This window comes from Mauremys mutica, chromosome 1 (genome assembly GCF_020497125.1).
Source record: "Mauremys mutica isolate MM-2020 ecotype Southern chromosome 1, ASM2049712v1, whole genome shotgun sequence".
Taxonomy (NCBI): Eukaryota; Metazoa; Chordata; order Testudines; family Geoemydidae; genus Mauremys; species Mauremys mutica.
Window position 1 is genome coordinate 275,256,675 of NC_059072.1, and position 18,348 is coordinate 275,275,022.

Consider the following 18,348-nt stretch of genomic DNA (forward strand, 5'->3'; position numbering starts at 1 on the left):
TAGTCTGTATCTCATGTAGAAGGTTTGCAACAATGTATGGATGACTAGAAATTAACCAGATGAAGGGACTCTTTCTGCCCTTACCAAAGACAGAGAACATAACAGAGTGCAGTACCATACCAGCTACTTGATGTTGCACTTATAAATGCTTATCTACATAATTCAGGATTCCAGAAAGAGCATGATAGAAGAAGAACTACCACCACAAGTTTGTTTCAAGAAGGGATGAGGCACATGTGATCAAATCACACATATCTGCCAAATCACTGAAAAATTCAGAGAGTATAATGAAAAACATAATCAATAGGTGATTGACTAATCTAAGTGTCTGACATGACTGTCTCTGGAGGATACTAGCAGACTTGAGGATTACAAAGCATCTCATTGAATTAATTGCAAGTCTCTACTGTCAACAACAGAGCATGGTGTAGACAACAGTGGGTGGCAGCAAGTGTTTTTCCATTGGGCAGGGGGTGAAACAAGAGTTCATTCTGTCCCCAAGTCTTTTAAACATGTATACAGAATTTATTATGAGACAAGCACAGGAAGGTTTTGATAAAAGGGAAGAAGCTGGGATTTCCATTGATGGGCACTTCTTAATCAGCCTCAGATATATTGATGATATGACACTCTTTTCTGCAATAATCAAGGCAATGCAGCAAAGTGCAATGTTGGAGTCTGTGAAAATAGTTAGTGAGGAATACAGATTATTCCTGAATTTTGTAAAAACAAAATACATGCATGTTGATGTACTCAATAATAACAGGATGCAAGCATACAACATAATTAATGGACGAGCTGTAGAGACAATAGATTAGTTTAATGATCTGGGATCATACATATGCACTGAAGAAGGCTGCTATAAAGAAATTGAGCCATGGCTTTCCATTACAAATGTGTGGAGAAATTCTGGCATCTCAAAATGTTTTGTTGGTGAAAAAGATTATTTTTTCCATAACAACTTATGGATGTGAATTCTGGTACTGACAAGAAGAAAATTAAAGCCTTACAGATGCGGTGCTCATGAAGACTTTTGTGCATCTCCTGGACAGAAAAAATTCCAACTATTGTATTAGAAATATTATTATTGGTGAGAAGTGGACTCTGCTCTTGGATATCAACCTGCACAAATTTATGTGCTTTGGTCATATCAGGATAGAGATGAAAATCACCTTGAGGAAGTTATCATGGAAGGAATGATGATGGGTCATTGCAGTCGGGGATGACCAGCTAGGAGATTGCTAGATCGTGTGCAGCAGATCACCGGAGGTCTGTTGCTGAGTGTGTACAGTTAGCAATAGACTAAAAAGGCTTCTTAAAATTCTCGTATGATATTACTGCTATTCAGACATGAATACATGAACTTCACTTAGTTACTTATTAAATTTATTTTACCTATTGTCTATGACTGTACTAGTTAATATTTTGATTCAACAACTCTTTTCAATTTGAATTTAATTACTTATTTTTTTGTTATGAAGAACTAGGTCATAAGGCATGCAGCGACCATGCTGCTTCTTTGTTTCCTTGTGTTAGATTGTATATTTTATAGCTACACTTTAATTAATTGAAATGTTTGTCAAGTATATCTGGCTGAATAATTCTTCCCCCACTCCCAAATTAAATACTGGGTAGAGTATTTTCCAAAATTATATTTTGAAGATGATTCGGATCATTTAAGCATTCCTTATTTGATTTGGTGATGCTGTCTCATTACAAAATATCTGCACTGTGTATTTATCTGAATTTGTAACCTTCTTTGACTTTGTTGTCAAACACTGGTGACTGGTTCACCATGGTTTTATTTCAGTTTTACATGGATATAACACCACTGAAATCTGATATAAAATGAAAATAACACAGTGATGAATCATGTCAATGACCTTTTGCCAAACATATTAATCATCTTGTGAGACTACTCTGCTAGTTCTTCTTGAATTACTTCTATTAATTCAACACATCACTTCTGATAACTCTTTAAATCTGCTGGAACTCCTACTCAGAGTTTTCTTCCTCTGGAATTTTATTAGTTGTTGGTACTTCTCTTGTTTTGGAATATAATTGGGATTAATATAATCACTTTCTAAAAAAATTCTGTGTATGTGACAGTGTTTGGTTCACCTGAGTTGTTAGACTCAGTGTGGGTCATAATGGATGAGGACGGGAAGGAAAGTAACCTGTTTACCTATATAGGAGACCCGTTCCTTTCAGATGTGAAATTTAGAATATCCCCCTACTTGAATCTGAATTCACATAATGGCTAATGTGCTAAAGCCATAGTTGGAAAAATATGTTTTTATTTCCTCAAACAGCATTAGCAGTTCTAAATATCAAAGATATAACAGGTGAATAATACAAAGAAATTGAAATAGAGGAGATATTGAGGATGATGTAACAATAAAGTGAGCATAGTATTGTACAAGAATTAAGATTCAGCTCACCGCCAACTTTGCCATTGTCAGAGAAACTGTTTTTCCATCACCTTGAACTCAAATTTATAGCTATGGATAGTCCTCCTGGGTAACCTCATTAAATCTCTATATTATAAGGACTTTTTTGCTCAGCAGCATATGAACTATCAGCAACCCACCCTCATTAACCAGTAGGGGAAATTAATGGGACGATCAGCGAAAGGAGAACAGTACCAGCAGCAAGGGAAGGAGACACGCCACAAGGGACATAGTTAGCTCCTCCCCCTGGAAGTCTCTGGCATTCACTGACCAACTGGTTGGGGAAGGGGTGCTGATTGGCCATCATTCCCCTCTTTTGACTCCATTCCAGCAATGAAATCTCACCACAACTCACCAGCTTTGAGCAGCAGCAGAAGCAGTCTTCAAGATGCAGAGGGAGGCTGGTAAGGATTATGGGGCCCATCTCCCTAGGGCAGAGGGACTGACTATGGTGTGGGGTCTGTGCTCCACTACAGGGGTTGTATCTCTGCCCCACTGGCATGGGATTCTGCCTGTTATCAGAGCAGGAGCCCCCATAGGAAGGATTCCATGTTGACTCTCACCCTACTTCCTCAAAGGTAGGGGAGGCTGGGAGTCTCATGGGAAACCTGCCTGATCCCAAAGTGGTGCAGTCCTGGCCAGGCTCCAACCATGCCCCCCACACTTATGGACATGAAGCCTGGGAGCCACCTGGTGCCACAATGGAGTGGCACTTCCATTTCCAGGTGGCTGGGAGTGGCACTGCTGGAGCCGGGTTTGTTGCCGTGTCTCCTCAATCTTCTTGCTCAAAACCTCATTTCAGTACATGAGGTTGACAAGGAGTGAATGAGGATCCCTGGGTCTGGGCCTCATTCTCATAACCTGCCAAAACTCCAGTAGGCATCCTTAGGATGCAGTGATGTGTTCTACAGTGGCATGCAGATACTGACAGAGGGGATTGCGTACCTTGGCACTCGGGGGCAAGTATGGCGGCCTATGTCACTCCTCCCTCGGACACTCCCTCCTCAAAGGATTTGGGGTGACCTGGTAAAATCACTGTTATTGGTGGCTCATAGGTTGGGCAGCCTTCCTGACAAGAATGGGTCCTTCTCAGATGAGGGGGTTAATCTCAGAGGTGACTGAGGGGATGACACTCAGGCTTTTGGGTGGGACTGATATCCTCCAAAGGAATATGCCAAATGGCATCATTCCTAGCAAAATGTACCCAGGAGACCTGGCAGCTAGTGCCCTGAGAGCTTATGCAGGATCCTTCTCTGATGTGACAACTAAACTGTGCTCCATATTGTAAACAGATAGTTGGCTAAGACAGCTTGGGTAATGAGACTGGTCAGGGACTTTGTTTTATACTGCCTGTGGTTTAATAACCTTTTTCATACTGTGAATGTCCTGGGAGACGATAATGATGTTGCCAGTGCTCTCTCTCAATTTCAGGATGACAGATTCCAGGAACCTGCCCTGCTGGTCAGCAGGGATCGGTGAGCCTTAGCTCATGACAGCTGTGGGACTAGTAAAGGACTCAGTTGGCCCACGGTTTCTGTGGGCCTATAAATTGTTCATCAGTCACTGAATTTAGGGCACAAGATGGTCTTCACTATGATAACCCATACCCTCACACCAGGTGGTTAAATATGTGATGCCTTTGACCCCCCTCTGGGTTGGCTCCCTCCACTATTTCTGGCTGGCTAGCAGCCCTGTCCTACTGGAGTTGGTTAGTGGGTTTCCCAGATCCACATAGGCATATCATAGTACAGAAACTCTAAGAAGGGGTAGGTGCAGGAAGGATGGGTGCCTGAAGGATGATAGGTTACCCATAACAGTGGAAACCCTGACAGGATTAGTGCAGGATCTACTGCACTAATGGGTCTGCAGCTGTGGGAGGGAGGCCATTTTATTTAAGGTAGCATTTCTTGCTTTCTTTGACACTTTGAAAGTGAGTGAGCTGGTGTTGTCACAATAAAATGCCCCCCCCCGGGGTCCCCTGGGTAAGCACCAGTGTTGTATATTGCTAATGTTTTTACATGCATGGGAAAGGATATTGGGAAGAGTTGAAGAGTTGAGTGTGGAGTAAAAGATTCCTTTGCATGTTGCAAGAGGCCAAGGGGGAGGAAGGAAAAAGGAATGGGTTAACTCAACAAACCAGCTAGACTCATAAAAAGAAATAAAACTGCAACCCAAGGCCAATGCACACAAACAAGCTCTTTGCTGCCAAACAGCCAAAAGCCTGTAAAAAGAAAAACTAAGCCAGGCAGACCTAACGGGGTTGCAAAACTAAAAAAAATTGTGAAGGCCAGGAAGTTAAAAAACAACAGCCTCGTGACCCTGAAGCCAGTGTGTTTTGGGGAACCTAAGGGAGTCACAAAAGGTTGGTTCAAACTGGTACAAAGCACATGGGGGACGAGGGTCCCTGGACAAAAACGCCCTTGGAAAAACCCAGGGCTTAAAACCCTCACGAAAGCTGAAGCAAGTCAAAAATTTACTGCAAACCCTAAACAACCTGTGCACAGGGCAGAACTCTCATCTACACTTCCCCCTCTTTTTCTTACATTACAACTAGGCTTGGCCAGCCTTGGGTTGTGCGTGTGTAAGTATAAAAGTGGGTTAGAGCTCAACCAGTACTCAACACTGTTATTTGGTTAATAAAGCTTTAAACTTAGTCACTTGGTGTGCTCCTTCATCTCCTCCCCTATAGATCCTGCGGCCTCAGCCTAATCATCTGAAGCCCCAGGCAAATTGGTAACATAAATCTGTCAAATTTTTGGTGGAGAAGCTGCGAACAACTCTCAGTGTTCATTAACTATAACACATGTGCTACTATCTTCAGGAGTGGTGTCCCTGAACTTAAGGTAGTCAAAAACAGACCATAAGGGAAGGGGGATTTATGTGGTGTTGAAAGAATGTGCAGTTGAGCGCTTGTGACCCATAAAGGCAATAAGAGCCTTACTAAAAAATCCAGGGTCTGCAGCCAGGCCTGATGTTTGCACATGATGGGAATTCTTGACATGGTACCAATTCAGTGCGGTACTGAGAAAAACCTGATGGTACTTCTATCTTGGACTGGGTAGATTTGGTATTCTGAATGATCTCACCAGGGGATACTAGTCCAGCAAGAGCAAATCTAAGGCCAAGGGTAAGGCGAGGTTCCTGAAGTCTCACAAACAGAGCCACAATGCCCCTTATAAGCTTTTGGACACCAGACAGGATGAGAGATGTGAAAAGGCTTTTCAATAAATCATTAACTGCCTAATACATGTTCCAGTCCTATACTTTGCTGATTCAAGCAAGCCTTTTATGCTAAGTGTGTACAGCATTGGTTGGCAATCTGCAGCCCGTGGGCCACATGCGGCCCATCAGGGTAATCTGATTGCAGGCCGCAAGACATTTTGCTGACATTGATCGTCCGCAGGCACAGCACCCCCCGCATTTCCCAGTGGCCACAGTTTGACATTCCTTGCCAGTGAGAGCTGAGGGAAGCAGTGGCCATAACGTTCCTCCTTTGGCAGCTGAAGACAGGTCCTGGCATGCATTGAACTTAAAGGATATATGACTAGATGCAGGAGCAGTATACCTGCATTTAAGCTACTCATAAATGGACCAGAAGGGAAGCAGGAGCTTGAAAGAATGTGTAGACAAACACTTGTGCCCAGTAAAAGCCTTACTACAAAACAGGGACAGCTGCTGAGTCTGCTGTTATACAAGGTGATGGCAGCTTCCTGATGAAGTACTAATTTGCCATGTTGCTGAGAAAAACCATGAGCTACTGCAGTCGATCCACGTAGATTTGGTATTCATTCTTTCAGGAACAGGACAGTAATGTCAAAGGCTTCAGTGGGTTTTGGCCCATGGCAGGTGCAGGTAATAGGCACTGGAAATCAAGGTGTTACGGGACTTATGTCTGAACCAAGGAATAGAATGTCTGGGATTGGCAAAATGTAACTAACCCAATGCACTTATTTGTTTCAGAAGCTACCCAGAGGGTACCCACTGGGCTCAAAAGAGGGCAGCCAGGATGTCAGATTTATCTCAGCTGGACTTCAGGGCCAAAGATGTTTGCATCCAGAAGAGGCATGCAGTGGGATCAGCTATAACACTTCTGCATTCACTGACATGTAAGGGCTGGAAGCAGACCCAGCCTTTGTGGACACAGCTAGAAAGAAAGTAAATAGAGAGGTCACCAAGATATTCTTGGAGATAGGGGCTTCAGTGATACAGCATAGGGACAGCCATTATAATCACCCAGAAGTTTTCAGAAATGATGGCATACAATATCAGATGGAGATGCTGACATAGGGCTACGGAATGAAGCTGCATAGATTTGGTGGGTGTTGTGATACTAGGTATTGTGGTTGGATGGTGAGTGGTGAAGCTAGTCTCTGGCACCCCCTGTGGCTGGTTTCCAGTGCAGTTAGGAGAATAAAATGAATGGTTTCCAGATGTAAAAGACCAGGGATTTTGATGATGGGTCTTTGCCTCAAGTGATAGCGTGAGACCTTGTGGCCTTCGTGGGCTGAGGTCCAATTTGTGACCCTCACAGGATGAGGTTCCCACTCTGTTGTACTCTCTATACCCTTGCTGTGGGGAGGCTGCTAGGACTCACAAAGAGCTATATCCTGGAGTGTAGGCTCAGGAAAGCCTCTCATGTTATGGTTCATATGATAAGGAGCCATGTAATCCCAGCACCAGAACCAATTAATTGCCTAGTATAGCAGAGTATGGGAGATGGATGGGTAGCTTTCTCCCATTGGGCTAAAGTTCAATAAAACTTGTGACCAGTCACATTATTCTATGCATGTGTCTGTCCTGGTTTTGCTGCTATATCCACATCAATGTAATGTCTGGTGTAAATTTCTATAGAGTAAATATATATGTATTTAAGCATGTGATTTTTTTTTTAATGGATGGTTTCATTTTGTCTTCAAGGGCCTCTCCTACTGGTTCTCATGTTGCCATAGATTTCCTGCTCAGAGGCTTTGATTATTAAATAAAATTGAAAATAAAAAGTGAGCCAAGATCTATACCAGCACCTAATTTGATGATTTTTCCTTCATCCTATTTACAAAAAAAATTCCATATTTATTTGACTTTTATGTCACTCGTGTTAATTTAGGCTGTCCCCCATTTTCAGTTAAAAAGTCAAGTGAAAGCTGCATCTCAGTAAGATGCGTTGAATAAGGGGACAAGAATGAAGGTTAAAATAGTCCCCGAAACATCTAGTTTGTAACAATAGCTTACTTTGCTTCTCTAAGATTATATTATTCTGCAACAAACAAGGGAAAAAAAACCTATAGATGTAATACTATACAAGGTAAGAAGTAGTTGTAAATTGTAAAATGATATTCATAAAGCTAAATGTGCTGATCATTCAAAAATACAAGCTTTGAATTTATTAATATGAACAATTCCACTTAGCTACCTAGGGATTTTGCTAATAATAAGTATCTGTTGTTCTCCCTCTCCAAAAATGTTTTGTTTTTGTTAGAAAAGCACTTTTATTTTTAAAATACCAATGAGACATAACTGGATCTGATTATGATGTAAGGCATCCACACAAACTGGGAAGTGGAAACCACATAGTGAACCTAAGTGTAATGATTTTTCATAGTATCAGCAGACCATATCCTGTTTCCCTGCTTGACTGTAGAGCTCACAGATACTCAGCCAGCTTAATCCCCAGAGTCATTCCTTTGCTCTAAATGGAGTTACATTCAGAATCATGGTGGCCCATTTTTTGTGAATTGGTCCGTGTGTTTTTAGCTCCATCCTTCACATTTTGTCTTTTCTGATGCATTGTTACTCTTAGTTTACAGAATTTTGTCATGGTTCGTAATTTGCTGTTCCTGCACTTTCACAGTTTTCATCCCAACTGGAAGTGATTAATGTTATTTAGATATATGTTGGAACATTCATACATATACACTACTTCTGCTTTCATAAGTAATGTGTTCTCATTAATATTCTATGAGCCACTGATCTATTTCAGCAGACATCACATATGTATATGATTAATCAAACATCTATCAATTTGGAGGTAGGAAGGAGAGAACCATAGATCAATGTTAATTAGACTAATTGATGGGTGTAAGTAATTATTTTCCATGGTGATGAGCATGTAATAGATAATATTTTATTGTTTTTTTTCAGTGCCTACTGAAGCTAATAGACATTTGATAGGACCTTGGGTCACTGTTTACTATAGCTACTTTTGGGTTGTTTTGTTTTGTTTTTTGTTTCAGCTGATGCATCATTGTCCCAGTTATTGAGAAAAATAACAGACAGTGATTCTATTTCTGAAGCACTGTACAAACATTAACTCATTAATCCTCACATCAGCCCTGGGAAGTACATAAGTAAAGAGTATCATTCCCCTTTTAAAGAGGGGGAAACGGAATCACAGGGGTTAACTGACTTTCTGAAGGGTTGCGCCAGCAAGTTGTGAAACAGCTATGGAATTTCTGGTTTTGAGTCCCATGATTCCCCTGAATAATTCCATTGGTGCTTGTAAATTTTACCTCACCCACCCACATACACACACACGTTTCCAAACCAGGTGCACTCAACACCCAACCTGACCCAAACCCTCAAAAACAGGAAATAGAAAGTTAAGTCACCTAAAATGCACTTCAACTTTTCCTCCTCTACCTACTTCTGACCCTATTAGTTGTAGATGCTTGGTGTAGTAATGTGCTGGGACAGGATAATTTTGCAAAGGGGTTGACAGTATGATAAATTTATGAAGAGAAACACAACAAAAAGTACATAAAAAAATTCAGCGGGCATAAAATCTCTTTGAAAGTTCATACCAATAAACAATTTACTTTCTGAGGAAACATAAGAACGTATAGTTCATTTTAAGTCCATTTTAGAACATCGTCCTACTGGGTGCCACTATAAGTAAGTTGGCAGTTGTTCTTTTTGGAATGGACCACTCTTTTTAGATGTATCAGTTAGGATTTTGCTGGGGTCATCAAGAGATTGTATTATTTGCTGTGGGAATATTTTCTGCATACATTTAGAAGTCTTCATATCTAGCAACCTGTTAAGCATAGCAGGTCTTTGATAATATAAATGATAAAATAGTGGGCATAACTCTTTTTTTTAATTACTATTATTAAATGGGGATGAGGGCAGTGTTCAGGAATTGAAGTTGCACCATACTTGGGGGGTATTGGAGCTAATGAATTCCCTGAGTGCTACTAAATGTTGTGGCTGAAATATATTTTGGATTTATTTATTTTTTGAAAAGGAATAATGGAACATTTTGTTTGAAATAAAAGTTTTTCAGGCTTATCTAAGAGCTTTTTATTTACTAAAGGTTTTTTATGATTATGAAGGAATTTATCACTATCCAGTTCACTGTAGCTCTTCAACTTGTATATCTGCAGTTTCTGATAAAGTTACTGTAATGTCTCAGTAATATTCCTATCCTTATTGAATGTTCATTTTCTTTGGTCAGGGTCCTAGTTTTAGCTATAGACTATTTGATATATCAAACACTTGGCAAGCATGCAGCTCAAGTGATTAATTTCACATTAACATTTGCTTGCAAATACAACAACAAATTGGCTGCCCTTTCACTAAAGATAGGACAACCAATTCAGGAAAGCACTTAATCTTATGCTTAAGTCCAGCCCTACTAAGGAAAAGCACTCTCCTGCCAATACCCACAAGAACAATCCATTCTTGCACTGCTGCCTGGCTGAACCACTAATGGATATTGCAAGATGTCTTGTTAAAGAAGCCATGCTGGCCTGACTTTCCAAATTTAACTTCTCACTAATAGATGTAAGTTCTGCGTGGCTGTTTAGCACAGGAGGATATACAGTCTTGAAATTCAGATTGCTATCAGAAAATGCAGAGTTTCATGAGGGATATTTAATGTGATCCTAGCTAGATTTACATATACCTGAGTGTAATCCACCTAGAGACACTGCTAGTGAATGATTAAATAAGCTGCACTATCTGCAAAGAAATACCTACTCTAAACTTCTCATTCTCTGTCCCAAGAAGTCCTCATCTTAATTTATCCCACCAGGTCCCTATTTCCTAAAAATAGGACAACAGCTGGTAACAGCAGATTGATGTGCCCACTATATCAGGGTCACATGGCATTTATCTACTCAGATGCTTATGTAAGACCAATCAAAATAATTTTTTCAACATACTGAGAAGCAGAGCAGTTCTGCAACAATGTGTTCAAACCCCAGATCAAAGCATTGCATGAATTAATTACCCATTGACTGGCTCTGCATGAACGTATCCATCCACTAGTGCCCCTAATATTAATGTTTCTCACATATCCCTTGACTACTGGTTTTGTGCTGTTTGGGGGCAAACAGAAACCTGAATGATTATTCCAACAGCTCAACACCTCTCACATTAGTAGTGTGTAGGTTTCCCTTAAGAATGAGCCATATGGGATGGGCCTTGCTTGGAGATATTAACAAATGAATATTCTAAACACAGATGAATTGATCAGAACCTTAAATGATAAATAATATGGTTCTCTCTGACAGAAAAACAGAGATGATTTCTAGGTAATAAAAGTTCATTAACTTTATCAAGTTGCAGGGGGATATGAACAGTATTGCAATTGCCAGGCTTTTTCTTTTTACTTTTGTGGGTGAGTTGTTTCAATGGCTATTAATATATAGCTTAGCAACTGCCCCATCTGGTTAGTGATGCATTTTTATTTCTGTCCCTGAAAGAGAACTAGAGCCATACAGTCACCTTTTCTGACTTTTGTCACTGTTTGAATACCGCATGGTTCCCTTCAGATAAACAAAAAGCGTATGTTGTAATAAAGATGCCTGAAAAAACAAACAGGTTATTTTTGTTGTGATGGTGGGGAGGGTTGATGGAAGGTTTCACAAACTCAGACACTATGGATACCAAGAAACTTTGAAATGAGTTTGTGAAAGTCAGGTAACTTCCAAATATACTGGTGTCCCCATTTCTGTTTTTCAATGCTATACTCTATTGACTATATTATTTACCTTTATATGAACGACTGAAGGGAAGCTTGGTTTCTGATTTTTTTTAAAGTCTGAATTCCTACAATTCCAGGTGATGTCCACAGGAGCTATAAGCACTCAGCATCTTTGAAAATAAGACACCTATTAATATTTTTCTGATAAACTGAATTTAACTACCCTTATTGTGTAGTATTAGGTTAGTGATTAAGGCCAGGGTCCTTAACCCCTTGGACCAATCCCTACAACTGTCTGCAGGAATTTTGCATGATCTACTATTTTTAATGAGCTTTTGAGGTTATATTTTATATAGTGTTGTGCCTCATTCAGCAACATACTCAATACACAATGAAAGTTTTAATCCTTTAAAACAGACCAAAAAAATCTGCAAATTATCCCATTAATGCACATTCATATTTGACAAATGTATATAGTTCATCAAAGAATTGAAGAATTCACCCACTTTATAGCATGTAGAGTTTAACTGGAAAAGTAGCAATTTCTAACATTTTAAGTGTTTTTTTCTATACCTATTTGAAAAACAGCTTTATTTTTTCCTCCATAACAGATAATTAAAAATCAAAACAAAACACAATTATATCAAAAGGAACATAATGCGATATTGCTTTTAGTGATAGATTTCAATTACAAATGGGGAAAATAAATGCAAAACAACATAACATTTTCATATACATTTTATACTAGTATAAGAAAATATAAGAAGTTTTTGATTCTTGAAAGCTATAGAGCCATAATACTTAAGCTATTATCTCAAATGTCAATGGCCATGAATAAATTTTTTAAGCCTTAGTGGAAGGTGGATGGGAACTCAAGGGGAAAAATGATCCAAGAGGAAGTGTTCGGGCAATTCAGTACGGGATTCTGCCATATAAATCATTATTGAATGTAGAAGTCTCTCTCTCTCTCCACACATTCATAAAGTATTCTATTTTGTGTTTCTGAACTTTTGTAATGGAAATCTAATAAAAAGTTCCCAAGCTAACAGCTTGTTTATTGTAGAATAAAAGGTTTTTTTAGTTACCTCAAGGAAATAAACTATTAAATAACATTCATATTTTAAATAGTAAATCAGCCAAGCAAAAACAACTCCAAATCTTGAAAAAAAATACCAGAGCTCTTCTATTTTTTTTAAAGTTCCTTAAATTTGAATGAGTAAAGTATTGCAAATAACCATAACTCTAGTCCTGTTTAAGCCCCGGTTCTGAAAGTTGGGCGCAAATGACTGCATAGTGGTTATGATGTATTGAGATTGATTCAAATGTTTTTAAAATAGCTATGGCCAAACTGAACAAGGAATTTGACTGACTCTCTGTTGCTTCCCTAATTAGAAGCTCTAAATGCCTTGCTAACCAAAAATTGGTGTGGCGGGGGGGGGGGAAAGAGGGTTGAAACCCTTAAATTACATTGATTTAAGTGACACTGTTAATTATATTGACTTCAAAGGGACACATGGAGAATTAATTAACATTCTGTAAGGCACACAGATTGACCACAAAAGATGTAACCTGTGAAGTTTTTAAACTTCTCATACTCTTGTTATCAGAATGAACATAAAAGGCTGATGACAATACCTTTCATAATACACTCATTAAGCCAAGCGATCCTCATCTCCTACAATCCTTTCAAGCATTGTCTATGTTTATTTTTAAGCATGATCATCTTAAAATTTGACCTTAACCACCCATTTTAAATTCAATATCCAATGAATAATAAATGTATTTGTGTTTATAATAAAACAGAGAAAGCTCTGACTCATAGATATCCTTTATGTAAATATATCAGGGTTGCATGACAGAAAATCCTGACATCCATGCAGAAAAGTAGTCATCTGTAATTTTCAAATGTTGCAAATCTTTAGCTCTGCGACACATCATCATATTGTTTTGGCTACTATCTCAAATATCAATATCAAGTATCTTGGAAGTGTTTTATCATTCATTTGATAGCTATACTTGTCATTTTCAGTAGAACATGTTCACAATGCCTGTCATGAAGATTAAATAAGAAAAAAAATAACATTGATGTCTCAGAGCTGTTGGGGAGCTTAGTTATGTCTGCACATGTAATAATGCAAGACTGATTATGTGTGTTTTGTAAACAATTAAACACCCAGGCCCTAAAATTGAATTGCAGCAGACAAAATTACTGACAAAGCTTCTTAGTAATTTACAAGCATTATGATAGACTTGGAGCAAAAAAAATTTAAAAAAAAGAAGAGAAAGAAAATGCTGGCATTAAAGTCACATTGTTCTTCATAACTTTCTTAGTCAAATAAGAAAGTGTTACTGAATAATTTAGGATGATACAGATGTATTGAATTATGATACTGAAAAATGAAGAATTCTTGAATGGGAAAATTAAAGGTTATATTGTTTAATGTTAATAGTTAATTATTATGTGTAGTGAATGAGTGTGGACAAGCCATGATAATACTTAAGAACATAAGAACACAAGAATGGCCCTACTGGGTCAGACCAAGGTCCATCTAGCCCAGTATCCTGTCTTCTGACTGGCCATTGCCAGGAGCCCCAGAGGGAATGAAAAGAACAAGTAATCATCAAGTGATCCATCCTCTGTCACTCATTCCCAGCTTCTGGAAAACAGAGTCTAGGTACACCATTCCTGCTCATCCTGGCTAATTGCCATTGATGGACCTATCCTTCATGAATTTATCTAACTCTTTTTTTAACCATGTTATGATCTTGGCCTTCACAACATCCTCTGGCAAGGAGTTCCACAGGTTGTCTGTATGTTGTGTGAAGAAATACTTCCTTTTATACTTATGCCAAGATGTTGGACCAGCTTTTGCTTCACATGAGTGTTGTCTTGCCAATCTTTTTCTTATGTAGGCATGCTGAAGTAATGCTTATAGCTGTCAGAATAAATATGATATTTTCTTCATTGAATGTGTTGGAGGATTTAGAGAAAGAGGAAGTTAATCAATATAATAAAATACACAAAACATAATGCTAAAATCCCTATATTAGTAAAAAAGTGAGAGAGGTGACATGAAGACATAAAAGCATGAAAATAGTGTAGACAGCAAAAGTTATGTAAATAAAATCTTGCACATGTGTATTGGATGGGTAAGGTAAGATGCAATGTTAACAACTAGAAGAAAGTTAATGAATATGTAACACGGAACCACGTGAATGGGGGCCCAACTTGGAGAATACCATATGAGAAACTGATGGAGAATACTGGACCAGAGACTGAGATGATCATCATGAAGTGGAGTAAAGCTTCCCAGTACCCTGGAACTTGGTAACTTGGGACCCTACCTGTTCTATCTTATCTGATTATATATTTATGACAGAGACTATAGGTGACAATGATTATTTCTGAATATTTATAAATAAAGCCAAACATTGATTTCAGCTGATTTGGGTGGACTTGTGACTCAGTTTCCCAGCTTATATGTGCAACAATTGAAATAAAAACTATCATCTCATTCTGGACATAGTTTTCCCAGTCTGTGAGGTTGGTTTGAAGCTATAGCATTGACATTATGTTTGATTTTAACTCTAGCAAAATATTTTGTTTGTGTATATTGAGTACATATTTTTTTCTATGGCAGTCAGTAGAAACTGTGTCTTTATTTGACAAATTGCTTCCTTTCAGGACATTAATTCTGCATTCAGAAGGAAGCAGAAAGTGTGTGCGGAGTGAAACATTTATCCTTTAGACTTTAAAACAGAACTTTGATGTGGGTTTTTGTGGTAGTGCGTGTACTTTATTTTCAGACACAAAGAAAGGACTGAGGGTAAGTAAACTAGAATAGATGAAGTCCCAAAACAACATTGGGGGCAGCTTATTCAACAGGGATTGACAACATTTGGCATACAGCTCGCCAGGGTAAGCACCCTGGTGGTCCAAGCCAGTTTGTTTACCTGCCGCATTCGCAGGTTCAGCCAATCACGGCTCCCACTGGCCGCAATTCACTACTCCAGACCAATGGGGGTGGCGGGAAGCGGCGGCCAGCACATCCCTCGGCCTGCGCCACTTCCCACCGCCCCCATTGGCCTGGGACGGCAAATCGTGGCCAGTGGGAGCCGCGATTGGCTGAACCAGTGGACACGGCAGGTAAACAAACTGGCCCGGCCCGCCAGGGTAAGCACCCTGGCGAGCTGCATGCCAAAGGTTGCCAACGCCTATTATACAACAAACAGTCTAGTTGCCATTGGTATGGTCTTCAATCCTGCTCTGGTCCTTTTACATTCTTGTTTGGGATCCCAAATAATCATGGTCCCCTTCTTGGGTTTTAAACCACTTTACCTGTGGCTCATAAGGGAACCTGGGCCTGCCTACTACTGGGTTCCAGCCCTGTAAACAGCAGCCATGTACTGCTCAACTTCAGTCTGTCATTGCTATTTCCATGGGATTCTTCCTACCAGGCCTTTTATCTCCAGCCCCATCTCAGGATCAGCATGCTCAGATCCTTCTTCCTCTAAAATCTCAGCTACATATATTCAGCCAGCCATGGATTTTAACTAATTATTAGCATCCTTTGGTTAGAGAGGAGATCCCTTCTCCACTCTTCTGTGGCCAGTCGGGAACTATTCTGCTAAGCCCCTGCAGCTCCATTTATCTGAGTCCACAGGGCCCTGATTGGCAATTGTTCTCCCCTCTAGGCCTTGAGGACCAGGTCCCTGTGATTTACAAATGCCTGCTGCTGGGTAAGCCTAGAGAACACACCTTTCCTATTCCGTTCCTCTCAGCTTGCTGCTACATGGGGCAGGGTGTAATTAGATCATGGGGCCCCCAGTAGGGAGCTGAATATACCTAGATAAAATACATATAGTATAGGGATGCTAATGCAAGACTGAAATGAGTAACATTGTTAAACAAAATCACTGTGCTGGAGGGCATAAGCCAATTTTCAAATAGCAGAGATTAGGAGGAAGAAAAATATTCAAAAGCAGAAGTTTTTGAATATCTGTAAAATAAACAAACAGACCATCTTGATGTATGAACGTCAGCATCTTGGGAACTAAAAGAGCTGAAGATTTTACATTGCTTACTTTTCATTTATTCAAAATGTTCCCATCCAAATTATGGATAAATATGCAAGTTATAGTAGCCTCATATGGCAGCCATTCCCCTATCCTATATGTTGTAGGACTATTTATCTCACAGAATGAAAACTAACAGCCCCTCCTAAACCCTTGAACTCAGAGTATCACCACCTCCACCCACCACTTCCTTTCCCTCCCCTCTCTTTCCCCCTCTCAAATTCCTGGCTCCTGCAGTGAAACCATGAGATTCCCTTGTATCATTAGAATCATAAAATCATAGAGTATCAGGGTTGGAAGGGCCCTCAGGAGGTCATCTAGTCCAACCCCCTGCTCAAAGCAGGACCAATTCCCATCTAAATCATCCCAGCCAGGGCTTTGTCAAGCCTGACCTTAAAAACCTCTAAGGAAGGAGATTCCACCACCTCCCTAGGTAACCCATTCCAGTGCTTCACCACCCTTCTAGTGAAAAAGTTTTTCCTAATATCCAACTAAACCTCCCTCACTGCAACTTGTTCTGTCATCAGGTACCACTGAGTACAGTCTAGATCCATCCTCTTTGGAACCCCCTTTCAGGTAGTTGAAAGCAGCTATCAAATCCCCCCTCATTCATCTCTTCTGAAGACTAAACAATCCCAGTTCCCTCAGCCTCTCATAAGTCATATGCTCCATTCCCCTAATCATTTTTGTTGCCCTCCGCTGGACTCTTTCCAATTTTTCCACATCCCTTCTGTAGTGTGGGGACCAAAAATGGACACAATGCTCCAGGAGTGGCCTCACCAATGTCGAATAGAGGGGAATGATCACATCGCTCGATCTGCTGGTAATGTCCCTACTTATACAGCCCAAAATGCCATTCGCCTTCTTGGCAACAAGGGCACACTGTTGACTCATATCCAGCTTCTCGTCCACTGTAACCCCTAGGTCCTTTTCTGCAGAACTGCTTCCTAGCCATTTGGTCCCTAGTCTGTAACAGTGAATGGGATTCTTCCATCCTAAATGCAGGACTCTGCACTTGTCCTTGTTGAACCTCATCAGATTTATTTTGGCCCAATCCTCTAATTTGTCTAGGTCCCTCTGTATCCTATCGCTACTTTCCAGCGTATCTACCACTCCTCCCAGTTTAGTGTCATCTGCAAACTTGCTGAGAGTGCAGTCCACGCCATCCTCCAGATCATTAATGAAGATACTGAACAAAACCGGCCCCAGGACCGACCTTTGGGGCACTCTGCTTGAAACTGGCTGCCAACTAGACATGGAGCCGTTGATCACTACCCATTGAGCCCAACGATCTAGCCAGCTTTCTATCTGCCTTATAGTCCATTCATCCAGACCATACTTCTTTAACTTGCTGGCAAGAATCACTTCTGTGTTCCATGTAAACATGTTCCACGCTTCTTTCCTCTGAGCATCGTCTGATTCTTTCAACCAGTAAGAACATAAGAATGGCCATACTGGGTCGGACCAAATGTACATCTAGCTCAGTATCCTGTCTTCCAACAGTGGCCAATACCAGGAGCCCCAGAGGGAATGAAAAGAACAAGTATTCATCAAGTGATCCATCCCTTGTCACCCATTCCCAACTTCTTGCAAACGGAGGCTAAGGACACCATCCCTGCCCATCCTGGCTAATAGCCATTGATGGACCTACTCTCCATAAACTTATCTAGTTCTTTTTTGAAACCTGTTATAGTCTTGGACTTCACAACATCCTCTGGCAAGGAGTTCCACAAGTTGACTGTGTGAAGAAATACTTCCTTTTGTTTGTTTTAAACCTGCTATCTATTAATTTAATTTGGTAACCCCCAGTTCATGTATTATGAGAAAGAGTAAATAACACTTCCTTATTTATTTTCACCACACCAGTCATGATTTTATAGACCTTGAGCATATTCTTCC